The sequence below is a fragment of the Eulemur rufifrons genome, chromosome 8 (genome assembly GCF_041146395.1).
Source record: "Eulemur rufifrons isolate Redbay chromosome 8, OSU_ERuf_1, whole genome shotgun sequence".
Taxonomy (NCBI): Eukaryota; Metazoa; Chordata; class Mammalia; order Primates; family Lemuridae; genus Eulemur; species Eulemur rufifrons.
This window is the reverse complement of record NC_090990.1, coordinates 28,692,606-28,700,074: the sequence shown is the minus strand read 5'-3', so window position 1 is coordinate 28,700,074 and position 7,469 is coordinate 28,692,606. Positions and strand designations below refer to the sequence as shown.

The window sequence follows — 7,469 nt, the reverse complement described above, 5'->3', positions numbered from 1 at the left end:
GCTTACAAAAATAACAATTTAGAAAATGGAATAAAATTATAGTAGTTGCTAACTGTGATAAATGTGTTCCCCCAACATTTATGTTGAAGCCCTAACCCCCAATGTTCTAGTATTTGGAGACAGAGCCTTTATGGAAGTAGTTAAGATTAAATAAGGTCATGAGGGTGGGCCCCTGATCTGATAGGATTAATGTCCTTATAGGAAGAGACACCAGGGGGCTCACTATGTCTCTCCCTCTCCCTTACTCCCTCCCCCTCTCCCTCTCTCTCCAGGCACTGCAGACACTGAGGAAAGGCCCTGTGAGGACTTAGGGAGAAGACCTCTGTCTGCAAGAGTCCTGGGGAGAAACTAAACCTGCCAGATCTTATTCTGGAACTTCTAGTCTCCACAACTGTGAGAAAATAAATTTCTATTGTTCAAGCTCCCCAGTCAATGGTATTGTGTTACAGCAGCACAAGCCATTTGGGGAACTATATTAGTCTTCTTGGCTACCATAACAAAATACCATAGACTGGGTGGCTTAAACAACAGAAATTAATTTTCTCAGAGTTCTAGAGGCTGGGAAATACAAGATCAAGGTGTGGGCAAGGTAGGTTTCATTCTCTTGGCTTGTGGGTAGCTGCCATTTCGCTGTATGCTCACATGACCTCTTTTCGTGCTTGAGGAAAGTGAGCCCTTTGGTGTCTCTTCTTTTAAGGACCCTAATCCTACAGATCAAGGCCCCACCCTTAGGCCTCATTTAACTGTATTACTTCTATAAAGGCTCTATTTCCAAATACAGTCATATTGGGAGTTAGGACTTCAACATATGAATTTGGGGTGGGGAGCACAAACATTCAGTCCATAACAGGAACAAATCAAATTGGGTTACTACCCTTTATGTTATACATCATATGATTTCAGGAAAGTGAAGTTTTGTGTTAAAGTAAAAGCAAAACTATTATTCAAAGAAAGGTGATTCTATACATAGTTTGGGCATAGGAAACTATTCTATACATAGTTTTGTGATTAAGGCTATTTTATTTGCAAGTAACTAGCTTACCAGAATTGGTTTCTAAGTGAAAATGATTATTAGTATTATTATTATTGGAAGGATTCTGGAGTATCTTCAGGGATCCAAGGAAAAACTGATCAGCCCAGTCTGTGGAAGGCTACATATATATATACATCCACACCATAGTTAAAAATATAAATACATAACAATTAAAATTGTTTTTTAGACTCATGGTCATCTCTGGTTCTAAACTTCTGCTTCTAGTAAATTCATTCTGTTTATAGATCAACTTGATACCCTACTTAAATAATCTAGAATTTTGCTGGAGTTCTTCTTTCTCTTCAAAGAACCACCTTCACTCATACATGAGGGTAAATGGAAAGTTATTGCTCTTCTCCTGTCCTCTCTGGAACAATCCTCCAGGGTCCTGGGTCCCTTTGCAGCTACCAGTTTCACTAGGGATGGGTACTCATAGCTAATACCCTTTCTCCAACCTGGGAGACAATAGGGCAGAAGAAAGCCATATTCATCTTGCTTTCCTTAAGCTTCTACAAAATTAATAAACCAGACTACATAGTTTTGTGCTAATTTTTATGTGAGAGTGAGGGGAATTCAGAATTAAAATTGTAGTTACTTTAGACTCTCTTAAAGAGAAAGTACTCAACAATGTGGGACTTCATAAGGGCTGTGGTCAGAACTCTCATCCCACAGATGTCCTTTTCTTTGAGACTCTCAGTCTACAACTCCTTTCCCTAGAAAACTGCATCCACCCTGGTCTTGTCTTGTGGTTTTAAGTTCTAGTTAAAGGGAGCACAGGGAACACATACATTTAGCTCCCTCATAAAATCCCATCTTAACTGAAGAAAGAGGGATTTCAAACCAAAGGCATAAACCCACAGGGATAAATTGAATGGAAGAGGAGAAAAACAACAGAAAAGTTTTTGGAAACTGGAAAATGCATAGATGAGTGGTGAGAGACTTAGGAGTCCTGAAAGGCTGAATCCTAAGCAAGCAGAGGGGAAGGCCAGGAAGCAACCCAACTTTCCTTGCAGAGTCCTGAAAAGCAGAGAAACTGGTTGCTTGGAGTATCTCTGAAAATGAGGAGGAGTGAAAGTGATGCTAAAAATGCCATATGGGTGGCAAATCTGCTGAAGAAGCAGTTAGATTCCCAGCATCCCTACACTACCCTACAGGCAGGTGACTGTCCCTCTTTTACCTCTTCAGGAAACTGGAGGAATAATTTCCGGAGAGGATAAAACAGAGGAGTCTCTGAATGGCAGGACACTAGGTGCAGGTGAAGACAGGGTACTATGTGGAAAATGAAGGATGGGGATAGGATGAGGATAAATGAAAGTTTACACACTGAACTTGAGACTCCCAACCTTCTTCCCAGAATGATCCCACCCAAGTCTATACTCTCTGGGCAGCAAATTTGAAGAAACGTCTCCTGCGACTCCAGTCGACTTTTCTAAGGAAAGATCCAAGGATATTGACATTGGGGTTCTCCAAGGACATGGCCCAGGCAGACCACCACCCAGTTCACGATGGGCAGCTCTGGTCCCAAGGCATCAAGAGGTTTATGATCTGGGGTTCAAACCCCTCCAGGCCCAGGTGGGGGAACTAGTTACTTGCCAAAGAGGGCATGACTTCAAAAACCATAGTTGCCTTCTTAATGATTCTTTCATTGGGGCTTGTAAGAGTCTCCACACAGTCTCCAGATCTGCTGCTGATCTACGGAACCACAAAGGCGAGGGGCAGAGCTGCCTTATACCCCAAACAGGAGGAGACTTCTATCATTCTGGGCTCTACTTGAAGTAGGCAGTTTATCCAAAAGATTATTTAAGTCAACACACCCAAATATGACACATTTGCTTCACAAATCCAAAGAGACTCACCATATACTGTACTTCTTTTTTAACAGCAAGGGGTGAAAAGTTTAGCAGCTTGTTCCTCAATTTAAAGGGGTTATTCCAACATGCCTCAAATAATTCATTGATGTGACAGGACTCCTTTACATTATATTTAATATTATAGATCGCCCATTACTTCCTGCTTAAAACAACAGTAATCTTTTATTATATCCCCCTAAGTTTCCATGAGTCAAGAATTAGGGCACAGTACAGATGGCTTGTCTTTGCTTCATGGTGTCGTGGGCCTGGCTGGAAGACTCGAAGGTAAAGGGCTAGACTCATATGAAGGCTTATTCATTACCATGTTGGCCTTGCTGGGCTGTTGCCAGAATACCTACACATGACCTTGCCATGTGATATGGACGTCCTCAAAATATAGTGGCTGAGTTCAAAGGGCAAGACTCCAAGACAGAAAGAGGCAGGAAGAAGCCATATTGCTCCTTTACAGCCCAGCCTTAGAAGTTATGCAGTGCTATAGCTGCTGCATTCCATTGGTCATTCATGTTCAAGGGGAGAGAAAACAGACCCCACTTTTCAATGGAAGAATGCCAATGTCCCATTATGAGTATGAGAGATGGGATATATATTGGTGTGGCCAGCTTTGGAAAATACAATATACCATAACGAGACAGTCAAAGCCTCCACAGAGTAATTTATGGCATAGATCCAAGAGCTGACATATTCTCCAGATGTCATGGTAAACACACACTGTTGTTCTATCAAGTGGAAGCAAACTGTTTCAGACATTTTTATCAGGAGAGAATACCCGCTTCCCCAATTGTCATGTTAATAGCTGTACAGCAGGTGTCTGGCACTGTCCTGATTTGATTCAATAGGAAATGAATTCTGGAACAGCAACTGAAATGGGTACCCCCACCTGATGAAGTTAAGGATAATCTACTGTCCTCCCAAACCCACCCATCTTCCGCACCAGCTAGACTGACAAGTTAAATGGACACATGATAGCAATCACTACTGTCACATCTGTGAAGCTTTATCCCTGCAGTTCCCCTAGAGCTGTATTATAGTATTGCATTCATTTATTGCTCTGGTGGGGAAAAGCTCCAGGAGCTTTCTCTTCTCCAATTTTTTTTTTTTTTTTTTTTTTGAGACAGAGTCTCACTCTGTCACCCCAAGTAGAGTCCAGTGGCATCATCATAGCTCACTGCAACCTCAAACTCCTGAGCTCAAGTGATCCTCTTGCCTCGGCCTCCCAGAGTGCTAGGTTTACAGGCGTAAGCCACCGTGCCTGGCCCCCATTCATTTCTTAATAGGCCTTACTTCACAGGGGAGCAAGCCAATGTGGGGATTCTATCACATGCTAAGGACATCTTGTCCAACTAGACACTCCAGAACTTAGGGAACTACTTTAGGAGAGGTTTAAGGTTTCACTGGACCTATAGTGAGGCTGACTTAGGTCAAAACTCCATCATTACCTGGACCCCATATGGTCCCACTCTGACAAGTGGACAATGACATTAGGGGTACCGAGGAATTAGTAATAGCTAACAGCCAGTGCCCACTTTTTGCCCAAGTGTTTGTGTAGTTTCCCCAGTGTAGAGTTTTGCAGATAAAATGGTAATAGGTCCCTTTGGGGAAGGCCAGGAGTAAGATACACATTAGGTACTTGTAGGGCTCTTATAAGCTTCCTTGTCAGGAGACCTGGCCTCTCCACTGTTTGATAAGCTCTGAATCTGTCAACTAGCTCAGGTCTAGCAATAGAATGCAGGGCTGCATTTCTATCTTGATGACACCTGTCTCCAAACCTGGAGAAATTTTGGCTATATAGGTCAAGCAGGGCTTTAGTGATCTGCCATTTATCTAGGACCCTATCTTCAATTAACCACCTCCAAAGATCTGGGTACCCTTTCCAATTACCATAAATTGCACTGGGGTCATCGTTACAGGCTACTGTGGGAAACATAGCAACTCTGCTGAAAATAGGAAATACACTTGACCAGCATTCTTGGCCTATAGAGAACACCTAGTAAATCATGATTCTAGTACTTTTGTAACAAAGTAGGTCTCAGGACTTTGGTAAAGAGGATGTCTTCGGATCCTGCCAAGGATAGGTTAGGAAAAGGGATGAGATATTTGATATTAATAACTCACTCCGGAATTCCTCTTGGATTTCTATCTCCACATTATACAAAGGAATTTCTGTCATCTCAGCTTTTAGGATAGGCCAATGTTAGGTTCAGTTTTGTCTATTAAAAGTATGTTCAGCTGCTGAATATGGCTCCTTAAATCCAAACTCTGTGGTAGGTGCATTCACATCAATAAATGCCACCAGACCTTAAATTACATCTTTCTATTCTTGGTTGAACACTCTTAATATTTCATAAGAATTCTTCATATATTTTCCAATGACTGTGTAAGCCTCCTCCTCTGTGTGCTTCCTGTTTACTTCCGAGTGTGACATGATGTACCTAAAATAAACTATGAGACATTCCTGACAAAAATATTTAACCTGACTCTAATCAAATTTCTAGACCTAACTTCCAGGTTATAGGAAGATTTAAAAAACATAGAACTTTCTTCCAAATAATTGGGTTGAGCCCTTCAAAAAGTCAATGTCATGGAAAAAAAAAAGTTAGAGACACTGTTCCAAACTAAAAGAAACCAAATAGACATAATAATCAAATGCATTGCATAAAGCTAGATTGGATCTTGGTTTAAAAACAAAAGCAACAAAAGACATTCTTGGCAATAACTGGCAAAAATTGAAAATGGACTGATTTTTAGGTGATATAAAATTATTGTTAATTTTGATAGGTAAGATAATGGTATTGTGGTTATAGGAGAATATCATTCTTAGGAGGTGCAGGCTCAAATATTTAAGGGTGCAACATAGTTTCAAGTGATGGGCGCAGTGGCTCACGCCTGCAATCCTAGCACTCTGGGAGGCGGAGGCAGGAGGATCCCTTGAGCTCAGGCATTTGAGACCAGCCTGAGCAAGAGCGAGACCCCATCTCTACAAAAATTAGAAAAATTAGCTGGGCATAGTAGTGCATGCCTGTAGTCCTAGGTACTCGGGAGGATGGCTTGAGCCCAGGAATCTGAAGTTACGGTGAGCTATGATGATGCCACTGCACTCCAGCTGGGGCGATGGAGCGAAGCTCTGTCTCATAAAATAAAATAAAAGTGTTTAACATTGAGTTTGTGAGACCCTTGTATGTGCTTGCATATAACTATAGTCTGATAATTCTCATTGCTGTATAGTATTCTATGGTATATCACAATTTATCCATTTTTCTGTTGATGGACATTTGGATTGCTTCCAGTTTGGAGTTACAAATAATGCTTCCATGAACATTCTTGTGCATGTCTCAATGCTCAAGTACATGTATTTCTATTTGGTATATACCTAGGAGTAGAATTATTGGGCCATAGGTATGTTCATCTAGCAAACTTAATAGATAATACTAAACCATTCTCCAAAGTTAGTTGTATCAAATTGCACTCCTACCAGTTCCCATTGTTCCACATTCTCGCTAACATTCAGAATTATCTTTTTTCATTTTAGCCACTCTAGTGGGTGTTTAGTGTTATCTTATTGCAGTTTTTATACCTATTTGCCAAACTACTAATGAGATTGAGCATCTCTTCATATATTTGTTAGTCATTTGAGTTTCCTCTTGAAGTGCCTATTCACGTCTCCATTGCCTATTTTCTATTAAATAGTCTGTATTTTTCTTATTTTGCCAGAGTTCTTCATATATTCTGGGTACAATGCCTTTATCATATGTGTTTTGAATATCTTCTCTTACTCTGTGGCAAGCCTTTCCACCCTCTTAATGGAATCTTTTGCTAAACAATCCTTAATTTTAACCTAATCAACTTTATCAATCTTTCTCTTTATGATTAGTGCTTTTTAACTCCTGTCTTCTCTTTTACACAGTCATGAAGATATTCTCCCCTATTATCTTATAGGACCTTTATTATTTTGAATTTCATATTTAGATCTACAACCTACATAGAATGCATTTTTTGTTATGGTATGAGGTAGGGGGTCAACTTTTACTTTTTTTTTTTTTGAGCCAGGGTCTCTCACTCTGTTGCCCAGGCTAGAGTGCAGTGGCGTCATCATAGCTCACTGCAACCTCCAACTCCTAGGCTCAAGTTATCTTCCCACCTCAGCCTCCTGACCAGCTGGGAGTAGAGATGTGTGCCACCACCCCTGGCTAATTTTTACATTTTTTTGTAGAGACAGGGTCTCAGTATGTTGCTCAGGCTGGTCCCAAGTGATCCTCCCGCCTTGGTTTCCCAAAGTGCTGGGATTATAGGCATCAGCCACTGTGTCCAGCCAGAAGTTTCCAAATGCTGAATTCAATAGTCTTTTTATCAATCCTTCTCTCACTGGGTTTCCCTGCTGATCTGACATTTCTGACCATCTGTCCTTCTAGATACTCTAATCCCTAGGCTCCCTTGACATTGTACTTTCCTGGGGTTTTGTTTTGTTTTGCATAACTCTCTGATTATTTCTCCTCATCCCTACTCCACCTCCTCTCTTTCTTGGGCCTTTCCTCCCCAACTCCTATTAAAAATGAATATTTCTCCTCAAA

General features: G+C 40.9%; 1 protein-coding gene across 1 annotated transcript in view; it reads right to left on the bottom strand.

The window, feature by feature from the left end:
• EXO5 (exonuclease 5) overlaps positions 1-7,469 on the bottom strand; it is a 155,305-nt gene that overhangs the window by 44,870 nt on the left and 102,966 nt on the right. The window lies entirely within an intron of this gene.